Genomic DNA, 18,358 nt, shown 5'->3' on the forward strand with positions numbered 1-18,358 from the left:
GGTCAAGGAGGATCTTGCTGTGATTTATGTCAAAGAATATACTGCTTATGTTTTCCTCTAAGAGCTTTATAGTTTCTGGCTTTACACTGAAGTGTTTAATCCATTTTGAGTTTATTTTTGTGTATAGTGTTAGGAAGTGTTCTAATTTCATTCTTTTACACAAAGCTGTCTGGTTTTCCAAGTGCTACTTATTGAAGAGACTGACTTTTCTCCATTGTATATTCTCAGCTCCTTAGTCAAAGATAAGCTGCCCCTAAGTGCATGGGTTTATCTCTGGGGCTCTTATCTTGTTCCATTGGTCTATATTTCTGTTTTTGTGCTAGTTCCACACAATCTTGGTGACTGTAGCTTTGTAGCATAGTCTAAAGTTAGGAAGGTTGATTCCTCCAGCTCCATTTTTCTTTCTCAAGATTGCTTTGGCTATTCAGAGTCTCTTGTGTTTCCATACAACTTGTGAAATTTTTTGTTCAAGTTCTGTGAAAAATACCATTGATAGTTTAATAAGGATTGCATTGAATCTATAGATTGCTTTGGGTAATATAGTCATTTTCACAATATTGATTCTTCCAATACCAGAATATGATACATCTCTCCAGCTGGGTCATCTTTGATTTCTTTCATCAGTGTCTTATAGTTTTCTGCATACAGGTCTTTTGTCCCTTTAGGTGGGTTTCTTCCTGGGTATTTTATTCTTTTTGTTGCAGGGGTCAACAGGATTGTTTCCTTAATTTCTCTTTCTGATTTTCACTGTTAGTGTATAGGAAAGCAAGGGATTTATGTGTATTAATTTTATATTGACTTTACTATATTCTTTGATTAGCTCTAGTAATTTTCTGGTGGTATCTTTAGGGTTTTCTATGTATAGTGTCATGTTACCTGTAAACAGTGAGAGTTTTACATCTTCTTTTCCAATCTGGATTTCTTTTCTTTTTCTTCTCTGATTGATGTGGCCAGGACTTCCAAAATTATATTGAATAATAGTGGAGAGAGTGGGCACCCTTGTCTTGTTCTTGACCTCAGAGAAAATGCTTTCAGTTTTTCACCATTGAGAATGTTTGCTGTGGGTTTGTCATAGATGCCCTTTATTATGTTGAGGTAGCTTCCTTTCATGTCTACTTTCTGCAGAGTTTTTACTATAAATGGATGTTGAATTTTGTCAAAATCTTTCTCTGCATCTATTGAGATGATCATATGGGTTTTAGTTTTCAATTTGTTAATATGGTGTAACCACATTGATTGATTTGCATATATTGAGAAACCCTTGCATGCTTGGAATAAAGCCCATTTGATCATGATGTGTGATCCTTTTGATGTGTTATTGGATTCTATTTGCTAGAATTTTGTTGAGGATTTTTGCATCTACGTACATCAGTGATATTGACCTGTAATTTTCTTTTTCTGTTTGTGGTGTCTTTTTCTGGTTGTGGTATGAGTTTGGGAGTTTTCCTTAGTCTGTAAGACACTTCCAGAGTCTTACAGATAGGTGCCAGCTCTTCTTAAACTTTGGTAGAATTCATCCATGTCCCTGTGGGGTTTTTTTGTTTGTTTGTTGGTTTGTTGTTTTTTTTTTTTTTTTGCTGTTTTAGGAAGATTTTTTATTAAAGTTTTGATTTCCATGCTTGTGATTGATCTCTTAATATTTTCTCTTTCGTCCTGGTTCAGTCTTGGAAGGTTATAATTTTCTAAGAATTTGTCCATTTATTTCAGGTTGTCCATTTTATTGGCATATAATTGTTTGTAGTAGTCTCTTATGAGCCTTTGTATTTCTGTGTTGCTTGTTGCAATTTCTCCTTTTTCATTTCTAATTTTATTGATTTGAGTCTTCTCCCTTTTCTTGATGAGTCTGGCTAATGATTTTTCAATTTTTTTTTTAATCTTCTCAAAGAACCAGGTCTTATTTTCATTGATCTTTGCTATTATTTCCTTCTCTTCTCTTCTTTTCTTTTTTCATAACAAAGATCACACTATTTATTTAGTGTGGAAGTTGGGGGAGGTAGGGAGGGAAAACCACACAGACATCCCTCTGGATTGCTTGGGACCTTTTCCCACTTGGAGAAAATTCATTATTGCCTCCATATTCTCAGTAATGGGTCCTCCAAGCAGCCGGACTAAGAGGCAGAGAGAGGAGATGATCTGAGCCTTCTCTGTGTTCCACTAGAGTAAAATCCAATTCTAGATCAAAGGCATCATTGCTGCACTCTCCTTTTCTTCCTCAAATAGAACTTTCTGGCCTAGAGGGAAACAGCAAAAGCTCAAGTGCAGAAGCCAAGATGCCAAAGGCCAGGGGTTCTAGACAGAAAGACTCCTCCCCCACTATTCCCAAAAAGCAATGAATGAGGGGAGGGGTTAAAAGGGTGCCAGTCATAGCTCTGACGGCTTCAGAAGGGGTACCCACACTATCCTTGGGTTACCCAGCACCCAGAGGCCCAGAGACCTAGCTCCCTAGGCTGTATGTATTCCTGACCTAGACTGGCCCCTCTGTATACTTCTGTCTGGTGGGAGAAAACTCTAAACCAGAAATCAACAAGGTATCCCCCCACCCACTCAACTCACGTGCACATGTGTGTGTACATGGCACCCCCCCCCCCACACACACACACACACACTGCTGAGACAGACTCCAATCCTCTTCATATCTTTTCAGTGGGGATTAAATCAGTGGTACGTGGAGATGCGGGCAGGTCCTGGGTTCATGGAAATGTGTGTATGTACTGAAGCATGTATGTTTGAGGAAACAGAACCAATATAATCCTCTGTGAGCCATACTGTTTAGCTCCACTGAACCCTTTTCTTCAACTCAAATTCCATTAACATCTCTAAGTCTCCTTTGCCAGGCCAGAGCCTGGACTCTCTGGCCTAAAAGAACTATTAGTGTTTCCATTCCCTGTCAATTCCAAGTTCTCAACTCAGGCTGTTTCCCCCTTCTTACAGAAAGTCTCATCCCCTCCTCCCCTTGTTGGGCTGGTCCAGGATTTGTTAACTTCTGCTCCAGAGTGCTGTCTCACCTCTCTCTTTGGACAGAAAGAACAGGTATCTTCCTTCCTCTGCAAGTCCCAATAAACCCTGGGAAAGTGACCAAAACAGGGAGTGAGGACGAAAATCACAGCCTGCTTCACCTGCCCCACCTTCAGAGTGTGGAAGTGTAGTATTGGGTAGGCTAGACATGGGAGGGGATGGGGAAGAAAAATAAGGAAGACTTACCAAAACTAAACATGAGACAAGAAAAACTTTAGTGCTAGAGATGGAAGACCCTGTTCCAATAAACCAGAGAATGGTTTCTCCTTTAACCCTGCACTGCTACTGAGAAGTTTGAAGGTTGCAAAAAGATGGTTGTGGGGCAAGGAGGTGGCGCCAATCAGTAAAAACTACACAAACTGTTTAAATAGCTCTGTTGCAAGCAGAGCCAGGAGAGAAGGTTCTATAAGAGGTGGAGAAGTAAAACTAGAATTCTCAGAGTTATGGGGCTGGGGCCCACACCTCTAATGTCACCCTGCTGTCTGGAGAGGACAAGGGATAAAAACAGAACAGAAGGGATGACCCACAGAGGGTCTGGTTGACAGAGGGACCAAATGCTGGCATCAAGGGAAGGGAGATGCAGGAGGACCAGGGCTGAGAGGTTAGGAGAACTAAGAGCCCAGGAGTCTCTTGATATCTGCTTTGATGTCCTGTCCTGTGGCGATCAGGGCCTGTAGTCTGGCCTTTCATGAAGCCCATGGAGTTGAGCTGCTCCAGCTGCTGCTAAAATCTCACTTCCGGAGTTTGCACCTGTGAACTTCCACTTCCAGCCAAAAGCTGGATCATCTGCTGCATGAGTTGTTGCTGAACACTGGAGGCATCTGTTGGAGAGGATGTGACTGGCAGGGCTGGAGAGGAGGTGGGCACCTTGGGTGCAGATCCCATGTTGCTGCCTGCCAAGGATATTGGGGTCCAGGCCATCCTAGAAGAGCTAAGGCTGGATACCAGCCTGGGGGCTTCAGTCTGCAAGGTCTGAAGTCCCTGCTGGATGTGCAGCAGTCCCTGCAAGGCTCAGGGATTGGTGAAAATGGAGAGCAACTCTGGATTCTGCAGCTGCTGCAGGAAGACTGGGATGCCGGGAGCCGGCATATTGCATATTGAGTGCATATTGCATATTGAGTGCAGCACTTTCCACAGCATCATCTTTCAGGATCTGGAATAGCTCAACTGGAATTCTATCACTGCCGGTAGCCAGCGTGAGGAACTCCGCCCATGACAAAGGTCATGAGGAAGGAGGCTCAGCATATGCAAAGGCAGGATCGAGCCTCAGGAGTCCCCCGTCTACCCCCAAAAGCAGAGTCTGCCTACTTTCTGCTTTGTGCTTTCACCTACACCTCTGACTTTACGGGGGGCTGTCCCCCACTACCTCTCTCTGAAAAAAACAGTTAGCTTACAGCTCCAGTTAATAATTCCTGGGTGTGACAGTGTCTAACCTACAAACTCCTTTGGAAATCCTCTAGCCTGCCTGAATAGGTTTTTCCGGCCACACGTGATTGTTCAGAGCCTCCCAACTGTGAGAGGCAGGAGATGTTCTAAACTGTCTAAACACAGATTCTTTTGAGCAGTTAAAAGATTGATTAGAAATTGTATTGGTGAAAGGATTTTCACTTGTTGGGCCAATGTTTGCTGCTAAGTTTCCATATCCCTTATCTGCTGTGTCCCTGGCAGTGTATTGATTAATATAATTGGTGTAAGTAGTAGCTTTAATGTTTGTAACCTGGGACCCTTGAGTTAATTCTTTTTCTTGTTATAGCCCACCACACCTTTGCTCTGTAGGAATGCAACTTTATCTAATGCTTTTTGGAGGCTGGCGCCTGACTTTAGAATAATCACCTTTAGAGAAAAAGGCCTCCGGGCCAGAAGATGATGCAAATCACCTAAACTTTTGCATATGATAAGTTTGCAGGAAGAAAGCCTGGCTTACTGCATGACTCTACCCCTTCCCCCATTATCCTCTATGCATAACTTAAGGTATAAAAACTACTTTGGAAAATAAAGTGCGGCCCTTGTTCACCGAAACTTGGTCTCACCATGTCGTTCTTTCTCTTACCTTCTGGCTGAATTATTCAGCCTCTTTTCTCCACTGAATTTCCTCACTGAGCTATCCTTATTCTATTACTCTTTATATCCTTAATTAACGTTTAATTAAGCAGTTGTTTCCTGATCCTCGCTGACGCCGTCCCCGCTTCGAATTCCCTGGATCCACAGGGGCTGGACCCCGGCAAGTGGCACCTGGGAGCTGCAGGCAGAGCCGCTCCTGAACCTAGGGGTTCCCTGTGAAGAGTGGCACATTCACCAAAGTCAGGGTTCTGAGCAAGCATTTGCATCATGCTATGCATTTAGGGGACTGAGATCATGTTCTGCATCAGTTGGGGGTTCTCAGAGATCTGCTGACGAAGGGCCTACATTTCTGGGCTGTTGAACATCTCTGACTCCAGGCTCAGTTCAGGTCAACTGCTCAGTCGTGTCCAAATCTTTGTGACTTCATGGACTAGAGCACACTAGGCTTCCCAGTCCATCACCAACTCCTGGAGCTTACGCAAACTCATGTCCATTGAGTCAGTGATGCCATCCAACCATCTCATCCTCTGTCATCCCCTTCTCCTCCTGCCTTCAATCTTTACCAGCATCAGGGTCTTTTCAAATGAGTCAGTTCTTTGCATCAGGTGGCCAAAGTATTGGAGTTTCAGCTTCAGGGGCCAAAGTATTGGAGTTTCAGCTTCAGCATCAGTCCTTCCAGTGAATATTCAGGACTGATCTATCTCCTTTAGGATGGACTGGTTGGATCTCCTTGCAGTCCAAGTGATTCCCAAGGGACTCGTCTCCAACATCACAGTTCAAAAGCATCAGTTCTTTGGCGCTCAGCTTTCTTTATAGTCCAACTCTCACATGCATACCTGACTACTGGAAAAACTATACCTTTGACTAGACAGACCTTTGTTGGCAAAGTAATGTCCCTGATTTTTAATATGCTGTCTAGGTTGGTCATAACTTTTCTTCCAAGGAGTAAGCGCCTTTTAATTTCATGGCTGCAATCACCATCTGAAGTGATTTTGGAGCCCCCCCAAAATATAGTCTGTCACTGTTTCCATTGTTTCCCCATCTATTTGCCATTTAGTGATGGAACCATATGCCATTATCTTAGTTTTCTGAATGTTGACTCTTAAGCCAATTTTTTCACTCTCCTCTCTCACTTTCATTAAGAGGCTCTTTAGCGCTTCTTCACTTTCTGCCAGGCTAGCTGCATTGATCCCAAAGGGGTTGGAGACTGCTGGGTGCACTTGGATGGTCACCAATCATCCAGTGACCTCCCCACCAGACCCAGAGGCCGGGGGGTTGGGGGGTCAAGGTGCTCCAGGAGTTAGGGAGGGGCTCTTGTTTCTCAGTCCACAGAGGCTGGGAGGAAGAGCTGTCAGAGTTCCCAGCCAGTAAAGAAAAGGGATTGTTGCCAAACTGTTTCTGGGCAGCTGTAAACATGGGCTTCTTGATGTCCATGCACATGTGGCAGAAGGCATTACACCCTCCACTGATGCTCTCCAGATTGCTTAGAGCCTAGTCCTGCTTCTGCATCATCTCTCACATCATGGCTGGATTTCCAGCCAGCTCCATCGTCTGCATCCTAAGCTCAGGGTTGTGAGCACGTGATAAGAGCATGTGATTGTGGCTTTCAGTCTGTCTGCCCTCTGATGGACAAGGACAAGAGGCTTATGTAAGCTTCCTGATGGGAGAGACTGACTAAGGGGGAAACTGGGTCTTGTTCTGATGGGTGGGGCCATGCTCAATAAATCTTTAATCCAATTTTATGTTGATGGGTGGAACTGTCTTCCCTGCTATTTCCCTGGGGCCAAACTATGGTGGAGGTAATGAAGATAATGATTCAGTTCAGTTCAGTTCATTTCAGTCATTCAGTCGTGTCCGAATCTTTGCGACCCCATGAATCATAGCACGCCAGGCCTCCCTGTCCTTCACCAACTCCCGGAGTTCACTCAAACTCATGTCCATCAAGTCGGTGATGCCATCCACCTATCTCATCCCCTGTTGTCCGCTTCTCCTCCTGCCCTCAATCCCTCCAGGCATCAGAGGCTTTTTCAATGAGTCAACTCTTCACATGAGGTGGACAAAGTATCGGAGTTTCAGCCTCAGCATCAGTCCTTGCAATGAACACTCAGGACTGATCTCCTTTAGGATGGACTGGTTGGATCTCCTTGCAGTCCAAGGGACTCTCAAGAGTCTTCTCCAACACTACAGTTCAAAAACATCAATTCTTCAGTGCTCAGCCTTCTTCACAGTCCAACTCTCACATCCATACATGACCACTGGAAAAACCATAACCTTGACTAGGTGGACCTTTGTTGGCAAAGTAATATCTCTGCTTTTCAATATGCTATCTAGGTTGGTCATAACTTTCATTCCAAAGAGTAAATGTCTTTTAATTTCATGGCTGCAATCACCATCTGCAGTGATTTTGGAGCCCCCCAAAATAAAGATAATGATGACCTCCCTCAAAAGATCCCAGGCATGTACTGCTCCACTCAGTGTCTCCCAACCCTGCAGCAGGCCACCACCAACTCACACCTCTGCTGGAGACTCCCGGACACCCACAGGCAAGTCCAGGACAGTTTCCTGTGGGGTCACTGCTCTTTTCTCCTGGGTTTCTGGTGCACAGGAACCCAGCTGGTTCTGTTGTGCCCTCCGAGAATTCACCCCTCCTATAATCTTGCTGGGGCTTCTCATTTGCCCTTGGACGTCGGCTTATCTCGTCACAGATGATCCAGCACATACCGTCTTACACGGGTTTCTCTGACCTTGCACGTAGGGTATCTCCACACGGCTGGTCCAGAAAAGCACGGCTGCTGCTAATGACCTTGGGCATGGGGTATCTCCTCTCGGCCGCTCCAGTGCCATCTCTATACAGTCAGCAAAAACAGGATTGGGAGCTGACTGTGGTTCAGATCATGAACTCCTTATTGTCAAATTCAGACTGAAATTGAAGAAAGTAGGGAAAACCAATAGACCATTCAGATATGACATAATCTAATAATGGCAGAAAGTGAAGAGGAACTAAAAAGCCTCTTGATTAAAGTGAAAATGGAGAGTGAAAAAGTTGGCTTAAAGCTCAACATTCAGAAAACGAAGATCATGGCATCCGGTCCCACCACTTCATGGGAGATAGATGGGGAAACAGTGGAAATGGTGTCAGACTTTATTTTTCTGGGCTCCAAAATCACTGCAGATGGTGACTGCAGCCATGAAATTAAAAGACGCTTACTCCTTGGAAGAAAAGTTATGGCCAACCTAGATAGGATATTTAAAAGCAGAGACATTACTTTGCCAACAAAGGCCCGTCTAGTCAAGGCTATGGTTTTTCCTGTGGTCATATATGGATGTGAGAGTTGGACTGTGAAGAAGGCTGAGCACCGAAGAATTGATGCTTTTGAACTGTGGTGTTGGAGAAGACTCTTGAGAGTCCCTTGGACTGCAAGGAGATCCAACCAGTCCATTCTGAAGGAGATCAGCCCTGGGATTTCTTTGGAAGGAATGATGCTAAAGCTGAAACTCCAGTACTTTGGCCACCTCATGCGAAGAGTTGACTCATTGGAAAAGACTCTGATGCTGGGAGGGATTGAGGGCAGGAGGAGAAGGAGACGACAGAGGATGAGCTGGCTGGATGGCATCACTGATTCGATGGACATGAGTCTCAGTGAACTCCGGGAGCTGGTGATGGACAGGGAGGCCTGGCGTGCTGCGATTCATGGGGTCGCAAAGAGTCGGATACGACTGAGCGACTGATCTGATCTGATCTGATCTGAATCCCTTATAATTATACAATGGAAGGGAGAAATAGATTTAAGAGACTAGTTCTGATAGACAGAGTGCCTGATGAACTATGGATGGAGGTTTGTGACACTGTACAGGAGACAGGGAGAAAGACCATCCCCAAGAAAAAGAAATGCAAAAAAGCAAAATGGCTGTTTGAGGAGGCCTTACAAATAGCTGTGCAAAGAAGGGAAGCAAAAAGCAAAGGAAAAAAGGAAAAATATACCCATTTGAATGCAGAGTTCCAAAGAATAGCAAGGAGAGATAAGAAAGCCTTCCTCCGCAATCAGTGCAAAGAAACAGAAGAAAACAATACAATGGGAAAGACTAGAGCTCTCTTCAAGAAAATTAGAGATATCAAGGAAATATTTCATGCAAAAATTGGCTCAATAAAGGACAGAAATGGTATGGACCTAACAGAAGCAGAAGATATTAAGAAGAGGTGGTAAGAATACACAGAAGAACTGTATAAAAAGATCTTCATGACCCAGATAATCATGATGATGTGATCACTCACCTTCAGCCAGACATCCTGGAGTGTGAAGTCGACTGGGCCTCAGGAAGCATCACTATGAACAAAGTTAGTGGAGGTGATGGAATTCCAGCTGAGCTATTTCAAATCCTAAAAGATGATGCTGTGAAAGTGCTGCACTCCATATGCCAGCAAATCTGGAAAACTCAGCAGTGGCCACAGGACTGGAAAAGATGAGTTTTCATTCCAATCCCAAAGAAAGCCAATGCCCAAGAATGCTCAAACTACTGCACAATTGCACTCATCTCACATGCTAGTAATGCTCAAAATTCTCCAAGCTAAGCTTCAACAATATATGAATCGTGAACTTCCAGACGTTCAAGCTGGTTCTAGAAAAGGCAAAGGAACCAGAGATCAAATTCCCAACATCCACTGGATCATCGGAAAAGCAAGAGTTCCAAAAAAACATCTATTTCTGCTATATTGACTATGCCCAAGCCTTTGACTGTGTGGATCACAACAAGCTGTGGAAAATTCTGAAAGAGATGGGATTACCAGACCACCTTACCTGCCTCTTCCAAATAGGAAAAAAAGTATGTCAAGGCTGTATATTGTCACCCTACTTATTTAACTTATATGCAGAGTACATCATGAGAAACACTGGGCTGGATGAATCACAGGATGGAATTGAGATTGCTGGGAGAAATATCAATAACCTCAGATATGCAGATAACACCACCCATAGAGCAGAAAGTGAAGAACTAAAGAGCTTATTGATGAAAGTTAAAGAGGAGAATAAAAACGGCTTAAAACTCAGCATTCAGAAAACTAAGATCATGTCATCCGGTCCCATCACTTCATGGCAAGTAGGTTGGCAAACAATGGAAATGGTGAGACTTTATTTTTCTGGGTTCCAAAATCATTGCAGTTGGTGACTGCAGCCATGAAATTAAAAGACTCCTTGAAAGCAAAGTCATGACCAACCTAGACATCATGTTAAAAAGCAGAGACATTACTTTGCTAACAAAGGTCCATCTAGTCAAAGCTATGGGTTTTCCAGTAGCCATGTATGGATGTGAGAGTTGGACTATAAAGACAGCTGAGCATCAAAGAATTGATGCCTTTGCACTGTGGTGTTGAAGAAGACTCTTGAGAGCTCCTTGGACTGTGAGGAGATCCAACCAGTCCATCCTAAAGAAAATCAGTCCTGAAGGACTGATGCTGAAGCTGAAATTCCAATACTTTGGCCATGTGATGTGAAGAAGTGACTCATTGGGAAAGACTCTGATGCTGGGAATGATTGAAGGCAGGAGGAGAAAGGGACAAGAGAGGATGAGATCGTTGGATGGCATCACCAAGTCCATGGACATGAGTTTGAGTAAGCCCCGGGAACTGGTGATGGACAGGGAAGCCTGGTGTGCTGCAGCATGTGGATGCAGAGTCGAACATGACCCAGCCACTGAACTGAACTATTACACTGTATGTATGTACTATGGTTTCTCTATTCACTCATCTGTCAATGGACATATAGGTTGTTTCCACATTTTGGTTTTTTTAAATAGTGCCACTGTAAACATTGAACATGCATGTATCTTTTCGAATTAAAGTTTTGTCTGGATATATGCCCAGGAGTGGCATTGCTGGATCATATGGCAACTCTATTTTTGGTTTTCTGAGGAACCTTCATACTATTTTCCATAGTGGCTGCAACAATTTACATTTCCACCAGTGTAGGAGGGTTGCCTTTTCTTCACATCCTCTCCAGCATTTACTATTTGTAGATTTCTTAATGACACCCATTCTGACTGATGTGAGGTGATACCTCACCATAGTTTTGATTTGTATTTCTCTATTAGCGATGATGACCAGTCATGTATATTTTGGCTATTTGTATTTCTTTTTTGGAGAAATGTCTACTTAGGTCTTTTGCCCATTTTTCAACTAGGTTGTTTTTTGGTTTTAAATTGTATGACCTGTTTGTATATTTTGGAAATTAAGTCCTTGTTGGTTGCATCATTTGCAAGTATTTTCTCCCAGTCCATAGGTTGTCTTTTCATTTTGTTTGTGATTTCCTTTGCTGTGAAAAGCTTATAAGTTTCATTAGGTCCCATTTATTTATTTTTGCTTTTATGTCTATTGCCTTTGGAGACTGACCTAAGAAAACATTAGTATGATTTATCTTCAAGAATGTTTTGCTTGTGTTTTCTTCAGGGAGTTTTATGGTGTTATGTCTTATGTTTAAGCCTTTAAGCCATTTTATTTATGTGTATGGTGGGCTTCCCAGGTGGCTCAGTGGTAAAGAACCTGTCTAACAACTCAGGAGACAAAAGAAACGTGGGTTCAATCCCTGGGTTAGGAAAATACTCTGGAGGAGCAAATGGCCACCCGCTCTGTTATTCTTGCCTGTGAAATCCCATGGACAGAGGAGCCTGGTAGGTCACAATCTATGGGGCTGCAAAACGTTGGACATGACTTAGAGACTGTGCAGGCATGGTGTGACAGGGTGTTCTAACTTCACTGATTTACATGCAGCTGTACAACTTTTCCACATTGCTTGCTGAAGAGACCATCTTCTCATCTCTTCTCTTCTTCGGCATTTTTGCCTCCTTTGTTGAAGGTTAATTTTCCATAGGTGTGCTGGTTTATTTCTGGGTTCTCTATTCTGTCCCATTGATCTGTTTTTGTGCCAGTACCATGTTGTTTGGATTACTGCAGCTTTGTAGCATTGTTTGAAGTCTGGGACGGTTATGCCTCCTGCTTTGTTCTTTAGCCTCAGGATTGCTTTGGCAATTTGGGGTCTTTTATGGTCCTGCAGATGGTGACTGCAGCCATGAAATTAAAAGACTCCTTGGAAGGAAAGTTAAGACCAACCTAGATAGCATATTGAAAAGCAGAGACATTACTTTGCCAACAAAGGTCCATCTAGTCAAGGCTATGGTTTTTCCTGTGGTCATGTATGGATGTGAGAGTTGGACTGTGAAGAAAGCTGAGCACCGAAGAATTAATGCTTTTGATCTGTGGTGTTCGAGAAGACTCTTGAGAGTCCCTTGGACTGCAAGGAGATCCAACCGGTCCATTCTGAAGGAGATCAGCCCTGGGATTTCTTTGGAAGGACTGATGCTAAAGCTGAAACTCCAGTACTTTGGCCACCTCGTGCGAAGAGTTGACTCATTGGAAAAGCCTCTGATGCTGGGAGGGATTGGGGGCAGGAGGAAAAGGGGATGACAGAGGATGAGATGGCTGGATGGTATCACTGACTCGATGGACGTGAGTCTGAGTGAACTCCAGGGGTTGGTGATGGACAGGGAGGCCTGGTGTGCTGCAATTCATGGGGTCACAAAGAGTTGGACATGACTGAGCGACTGAACTGAACTGAACTGATGGTTCTGTATAAATTTTATGATTATTTGCTCTAATTCTGTAAAAAATGTCATGGGTAATTTGTGAAGTGAAGTTGCTCAGTCATGTCCGACTCTTTGCGACCCCATGGCCTGTAGCCTGCCAGGCTCCTACGTCCATGGGATTTTTCAGCCAAGAACACTGGAGTGGGTTGCCATTTCCTTAGAGATTGCATTAAATCTGCAGATTGCCTTGGTTAGTATGGCCATTTTAACAATATTAATTCTTCCAATCCGAGGGCATGGGATGGCTTTCCATTTCTTTGAATCATCTTCAGTTTCCTTTATTATGTAATTCTGAGTATGTAAGTTTTTCAACTCCTTGGTGAGATTTATTCCTAAGTATTTTATTTTTTGATGTGTTTTTTTAAAATGGATTGTTTGTTTACATTCTCTATTTCATTGTTGGTCTACAGAAATGCAATTGATTTCTCTATGTTAGTCTTGTATACTGCTACCTTGCTGAGTGTATCAGTTCTAGAAGTTTCTGAGTGGAGTCTTTAGGGTTTTCTATACACATAGTATCATGTCATCTGCACATATGACACTGTTAAATCTCTTCCCTACCAACTTGAATACCTTTTCTTTCTTTTTCCTGTTGGATTGTTATGGCCAGGATTTCTAATATTATTCTGAAGAGAAGTGGTGAGAGTGGGTGTCCTTCCCTTGTTCCATGTTTTAGCAAGAAGGCTTTCAGCTTTTTGTGGTTGAGTATTGTAATGGCTGTGGGTTTGCCATGAATAGCTTTTATTATGTTGAGGTATGTTTCCTCTGTACTGACTTTGGTAAAGTTTTTTTTTTTTTTTTAATCATGAATGGATGATGGATGTTAAATTTTACCACAGCTTTTTCTGCATCTATTGAGATGATCAAGTGGTTTGTGTCTTTATTTTTGTTGATGTGGTGTATCACATTGATTGATTTTCATATATTGAACCATCGTTTTGACCCTGGGAAGAACTCAACTTGGTCATGGTGTATGAACTTTTTTATTTGTTGCTGGATTTGGGTTTCTGTTTGTTTGTTGAGAATGTTTGCATCTATATTCACCAAAGATCCTTGCCTGTAATTTTTTTGGTAGTGTGTTTGTCTGGTTTTGCTATCAGGGTGAACGGTTTCTTCATAGAATGTCTTGTTCCCACCTCTTCAATCTTTTGGAAGAGTTTCAGAAGAATTGGTATAAGTCCTTTTTTTTCTTTTTTTTTAAATATATATTTGGTTAAATATACCTGTGAAGCCATCTCAACCTGGACTTTTGTTTGTAGAAAGTTTTTTGTTTTGTTTTATTACCAAATCTATTTCACTTCTACTTACTGGTCTGTTCAAGTCCTCCATGCAGTATTGGTGGGCTCTGTGTTTCTAGAAATTGTCCACTACTTCTAAGCAGTTGAATTTGTTGATGTATAATTGTTCATAGTATTCTCTTATGGTTTTTGTATTTCTACAGTATCAGTTGTGATTTCTCCTCTTTCATTTCTTAGTTTATTTGGGTTTTCTCTCTTTTCTTCCTGGTGAGCCTGGCCAGAGGTTTGTCAATTTTGTTTACCTTTTCAAAGAAACAGCTCTTAGTATTATTGACTTTTTCTATTTTTTTTTAAATCTCTACTTTATTTTCCCTCTGATCTTTATTATTTCCTTCCTTCTGCTGACTTTGTTTTTTTCTTTTTCTAATTCTTTTAGGTAGTATGTTAGGTTGTGTATTTGAACATTTTCTTACTTCTTGAAAAGGGCCTGAATCGCTATGAATTTCCAAGACTGCTTTTCATGCAGCCCATAGATTTTGTATGGTTCTGTTTTGTCATTTGTCTTGAGGTGTTTTTTAATTTTTCTTTGACTTCATCATTGACTACTTGGTTTTTAAGTAGCATGTAGTTTAGTCTGCATGTAATTGTTTCTTGTTTGCTTGTTTCTTTTTCTGTGGTTGGTTTCTAGTTGCATGTCATTGTGATCAGAAAAGATGCTTGAATACTCCTATACTCTCAAATTTGTTGAAGCTTTTTTTGTGCCTTGGTATAGCAGTACTCTATTTCTGCTTTATTGACTATGCCAAAGCGTTTGACTGTGTGGATCACAATAAACTGTGGAAAATTCTGAAAGAGATGAAAATACCAGACCACCTGATCTGCCTCTTGAGAAATTTGTATGCAGATCAGGAAGCAACAGTTAGAACTGGACATGGAACAACAGACTGGTTCCAAATAGGAAAAGGAGTTCGTCAAGGCTGTGTATTGTCACTCTGTTCATTTAACTTATATGCAGAGTACATCATGAGAAACGCTGGACTGGAAGAAACAAGCTGGAATCAAGATTGCCAGGAGAAATATCAATAACCTCAGATATGCAGATGACACCACCCTTATGGCAGAAAGTGAAAAGGAACTCAAAAGCCTCTTGAGGAAAGTGAAAGTGGAGAGTGAAAAAGTTGGCTTAAAGCTCAATATTCAGAAAACGAAGATCATGGCATCCGGTCCCATCACTTCATGGGAAATAGATGGGGAACAGTGGAAACAGTGTCAGACTTTATTTTTCTGGGCTCCAAAAACACTGCAGATGGTGACTGCAGCCATGAAATTAAAAGACGCTTACTCCTTGGAAGGAAAGTTACGACCAACCTAGATAGCATATTCAAAAGCAGAGACATTACTTTGCCAACAAAAGTTCGTCTAGTCAAGGCTATGGTTTTTCCTGTGGTCATGTATGGATGTGAGAGTTGGACTGTGAAGAAGGCTGAATGCCAAAGAATTGATGCTTTTGAACTGTGGTGTTGGAGAAGACTCTTGAGAGTCCCTTAGACTGCAAGGAGATCCAACCAGTCCATTCTGAAGGAGATCAGCCCTGGGATTTCTTTGGAAGGAATGATGCCAAAGCTGAAACTCCAGTACTTTGGCCACCTCATGCGAAGAGTTGACTCACTGGAAAAGCCTCTGATGCTGGGAGGGATTGGGGGCAGGAGGAGAAGGGGACGACAGAGGATGAGATGGCTGGATGGCATCACTGACTCGATGGACGTGAGTCTGAGTGAACTCTGGGAGTTGGTGATGGACAGGGAGGCCTGGTGTGCTGCAATTCATGGGGTCACAAAGAGTTGGACATGACTGAGCGACTGATCTGATCTGATCTGATCTGATAGCAGTACGCTTGCCTGGAGAGTCCCATGGACAGAGGAGCCTGGTAGGCTGCAGTCCATGGGGTTGCCAGGGGTCGGGCATGACTGAGCCACTTCACTTTCACTTTTCACTTTCATGCATTGGCAAAGGAAATAGCAACCCACTCCAGTGTTCTTGCCTGGAGAATCCCAGGGATGTGGGAGCCTGGTGGGCTGCCATCTATGGGGTCGCACAGAGTCGGACACGACTGAAGTGACTTAGCAGCAGCAGAAGGCAATGGCATCCCACTCCAGTACTTTTGCCTGGAAAATCCCATGCACAGAGGAGCCTGGAGGGCTGCAGTCCATGGGGTCGCTAAGAGTCAGACACGACTGAGCGACTTCACTTTCACTTTCATGAATTGGACAAGGAAATGGCAACCCACTCCAGTGTTCTTGCCTTGAGAATCCCAGGGACGGGGGAGCCTGGTGGGCTGCTGTCTATGGGGTCGCACAGAGTTGGACATGACTGAAGCGACTTAGCAGCAGCAGCAGCAGCATGGCTAATCCTAGAGAATGTTTCGTGTGCACTTGAGAACTATGTGTACTCTTTTTCTGGATTTAATTAATGTCCTGAAAAATATCAATTGAGTTCTACCCTTTAGGATTTCTGTTGCAGTATTTTTGTTCTCAAATATCTGTCCACTGATGTGAGTGGGGTGTTAAAGTCTCCCACTATTATTGTATTCCCATCAGTTTCTCCCTTTATGTCTGTATTTGTTTTGTGTATTTGGGTGCCCCTATATTGGGTGCATATAGTCTGATGAGTGTAATATCCTCTCCTTTTATTGATCCTTGTATCATTATACAGTGCTCTTCTTTTTCTTTATAGCCTTTGCTTTAAAGTCTGTTTTTTCTGATATAATTATTGTGACCCCCACTTCCTTGTTCTGTTTGTATGAAATCTTTTTCCATCCCCTCACTTTCAATCTATGTGTGTTCTTTGTCCTGAAGTGGGTTTCTTTTAGGCAGTATTTGTAGACTTTGATTTTTTGAAAATTCAATCTGCCATACTGTGACTTTTAATTGAAGGATTTAGTCCATAGACATTTAAGGTAATTATTGACTACTTTGTATTTCTTGCCATTTTAACCCTTGTTTTCACTGGTCTTATATTTACTCTTTTTCCTTTTGTAATTTGATGATTTTCTTTTGTATTATGCTTTCACTCTGTACATTTTGCTTTTTGTGAATGTACTGTATGGTTTTGATTGGTGGTTACCCTGTTTTTCTAGTATGTTAACCCCTTCCTATATCTGCTTGCTTTTAACTGCTAGTCATATAGGCTAAAACACATTCTAGAAAAAAAAAAAATCTACATTTGCTTACTCTCATCCCCCACATTTTATGATTTTGTTGTCTTCTTTCACATCTTCATGTTCATCCTTTTGCTACTCATTGTCGTTATCACTTTTACAGAACTTTTTTGATTTTTAAAAATCTGTGTACTAACTTATTTAAATGATTTACTTTCCAATTCTGATGTTCTCTTTCCTATAGCTCTTACTTCCCTTCTATGTAGAGATGACTTTTTAGTAGTTCCTTTAGGATAGGTTTAATATTGCTGTATTCTTTTAGTTTTTGCTTATCTAAGAAATTCTTTCTCTCTCTTGTTCTAACTGATAATCTTGCTGGGTAGAGTATTCCAGGTTGTAAATTTTTTTCCTTCAGGACTTTGAGCATATCTTACCACTCTTTTCTGGCATGTAATGTTTCTATAGAGCAATCAGCTGATAACGTTATGGGGGCTTCCTTTGTCATCTTTCTTTTTTCTGCCTCTAGAATATTCTCTTTAATTTTTGCCATGTGGCACTAGTGGTAAAGTATCCTGCTACCAATGCAGGAGACATAAGAGACACAAGTTTGATCCCTGGGTCAGGAAGATCCCCTGGAGTAGGAAATGGCAACCCACTCTAGTATTCTTGCCTAGAGAATCCCTATGGACAGAGGAGGCTGGCAGGCTACAGTCCATAAGGTTGCTAAGTGTCAGATATGACTGAAGCGACTCAGCATGCATGCGTGTCTTGACGTAGATCTCCTTGTGTTTATCTTGTTTGGAATGCTCTATGCTTCTTATATCTGGATATGTTTCCTTCTTTAATTTGGGACATTTTTAGTCATAATTTCTTCAACCTCTTCAAATACAATAAGTCCCCTACATATGAACCTTCAGGTTGGGAACTATCAGTGATGTGTGCACTGTGATGTTTGCACGTCCAATTACATGTTAGTTCACGTGTCTGGAGAATATGGTCACATGGATGCACCCTCTACAAGTGGTTGTGCTTTTGTGTGCTTTATCTGAGGAGGCACTGTCAGTTTTTGAAACATAGGACACAAATGTAGAACAGCACATGAAGCTCGCAGCAGCTTCCAGTGCTACCGTTTCATCCACTATGAGGAAAAAAGAGCTACCACCCAGACATCACTGAATCATTCTTTAAGAGGGTAGACAGAATTTAACCCAGCAAGGAACCAGCATGTGTGCCATCCACGTTAGGCCTGAGTGAA

At 42.3% G+C, this 18,358-nt stretch overlaps 1 pseudogene; it reads right to left on the reverse strand.

The window, feature by feature from the left end:
- Positions 1-3,626: 3,626 nt before the first annotated feature.
- On the reverse strand, positions 3,627-6,669 carry LOC100138918 (ubiquilin-4-like; annotated as a pseudogene).
- Between the last annotated feature and the right edge of the window lie 11,689 nt (positions 6,670-18,358).

The sequence above is a fragment of the Bos taurus genome, chromosome 23 (assembly GCF_002263795.3).
Source record: "Bos taurus isolate L1 Dominette 01449 registration number 42190680 breed Hereford chromosome 23, ARS-UCD2.0, whole genome shotgun sequence".
Classification (NCBI taxonomy): domain Eukaryota; kingdom Metazoa; phylum Chordata; class Mammalia; order Artiodactyla; family Bovidae; genus Bos; species Bos taurus.